General features: G+C 37.9%; 1 non-coding gene across 1 annotated transcript; it reads right to left on the bottom strand.

The window, feature by feature from the left end:
• Positions 1–1,396: 1,396 nt before the first annotated feature.
• Positions 1,397–1,503, bottom strand: LOC115724366 (small nucleolar RNA R71). The gene has a single exon (XR_004013159.2). It is a non-coding gene; the product is annotated as a small nucleolar RNA R71 (small nucleolar RNA).
• Between the last annotated feature and the right edge of the window lie 427 nt (positions 1,504–1,930).

Below are 1,930 nucleotides of genomic sequence, written 5' to 3'. Positions count from 1 at the left end.
CCTCTTCCATTTTGTATCATTTTCTAATCTTTAATACTCTCTTAAACTCCATTAACATTTCATTTTCTGGTTTTGAGTTTTTAATTTCAGCTATGAACTAAACTCTTGAGATTTGGGTGGTTATGAACCCTTGTATGGACTAGTATTTTGATTTTGCAATGATTAAGTAATCTTGTCTTAGTTCAATTAGTTGTGATGAAATGTTGATTGAATGTTAATTTTTGGCCATATTTAATATTTAGCAAGCTAGATCTTACTTGGAAAAGTAAGACCTAGTTGAACCCCTCTAATTGATGCATGATTTTTTACCTTTTTCTTTAGGTATTAATTAGTAGTAAAATAGGCATAATTTGTACCATGCATAACTAAGGATTTGATGCTTTATTGGACTGTTTGTGATCTAATCTGATGTAGGAATGCATTGTTGAGATTATGAATGGTTTATTGCAAGTTTTGGAAAAAGCTTGCTGGTTTTTTTTCGAAATCTATTAACTCTGCCAGGATTGTTGGGTCATTGCTGTATCAACTGGGACATACAAGTGGAATTAATCACCCAGGATTGTTGGTTTATTTTTATTTGAAATTCTTGGAATCGCTCTTAGTTAATTTTGCATTATTTAGTAAAAAGTCCCTGTGGAGACGAACTTTGATTACTTATCATTGTATTACTTGTTTGTGATTGTGTACACTTGCGCAATTATAAATCAATATAAATTTTCACAACAAGTTTTTGGCGCCGTTACCGGGGACTTTAAGCTCTAAATTTTGTTTTATCAACCAATTGACATTCTAATAATTTCTGTGCTTTTAATCTTGCTGGTTTGTGCTTTAAAATCTCAGGTATCTATAGTGTATGAACCAACAAGAGGACTTTGAACTTGCTCCTATTGACCCCGAGATTGAACGCACATTCCGAAGAAGAAGAAGGGTTCAATAGGCTAAGGGCCGAGACATCATGGCTGAGAATCTTGATGATGATGGGATTACTCAACAAATTATTAATCCCATCATATTGGCAGATGATCGAGCAAGGGCTATACGAGAGTATGCAGCCCCCATGTTTAATGAGCTCAATCCAGGCATTGTGAGACCTAAAACACAAGCATCGCAGTTTGAGCTCAAGCCAGTGATGTTTCAAATGCTCCAAACCGTGGGGCAATTCAGCGGGATGCCACCTGAAGATCCTCACCTCCATCTCCGTTCATTCTTGGAGGTGAGTGATTCCTTCAAGATCCAAGGAGTAAGTGAAGAGGTGCTAAGGTTGAAGCTATTCCCATTCTCACTACGATACCGAGCTAGATCATGGCTCAACACTTTGCCTCCTGATTCTGTTACCAATTGGAATGACCTTACTGAGAAGTTTCTGAGGAAATACTTTCCTCCTACTAGAAATGCAAAATTCAGAAGTGAGATCATGTCTTTTCAGCAACTTGAAGATGAGTCCACAAGTGATGCGTGGGAGAGGTTTAAGGAACTTTTGCGAAAGTGTCCACATCATGGCATTCCACATTGTATACAGATGGAGACTTTTTATAATGGCTTGAATGCAGCTTCTCGAATGGTGTTAGATGCATCGGCCAATGGTGCTATTTTTTCGAAGTCTTACAATGAAGCATTTGAGATTTTGGAGACCATTGCAAGTAAAAACTACCAATGGTCCAACACAAGAGCTCCAACAAGTAGAAAAGTGGCGGGGGTCCTTGAGGTAGATGCAATTACAGCTTTGACAGCTCACATGGCTTCCATGACGAATGTTCTGAAGAATTTGAGCATTGGGAACACTAAAAATATTCAACCAGCTGCTGCCATTCAAAGTGATGATGTCTCATGTGTGTTATGTGGAGAAGGGCATGTGTTTGAGAAGTGTCCCTCTAATCTAGAGTCCGTTTTTTACATGGGAAATCAGAATTTTAATAGAAACAATGGGGCA

Source organism: Cannabis sativa, chromosome 9 (genome assembly GCF_029168945.1).
Source record: "Cannabis sativa cultivar Pink pepper isolate KNU-18-1 chromosome 9, ASM2916894v1, whole genome shotgun sequence".
Taxonomy (NCBI): Eukaryota; Viridiplantae; Streptophyta; class Magnoliopsida; order Rosales; family Cannabaceae; genus Cannabis; species Cannabis sativa.
The sequence above is the reverse complement of the archived record's forward strand: the minus strand, read 5'-3'. Positions and strand labels throughout refer to the sequence as shown.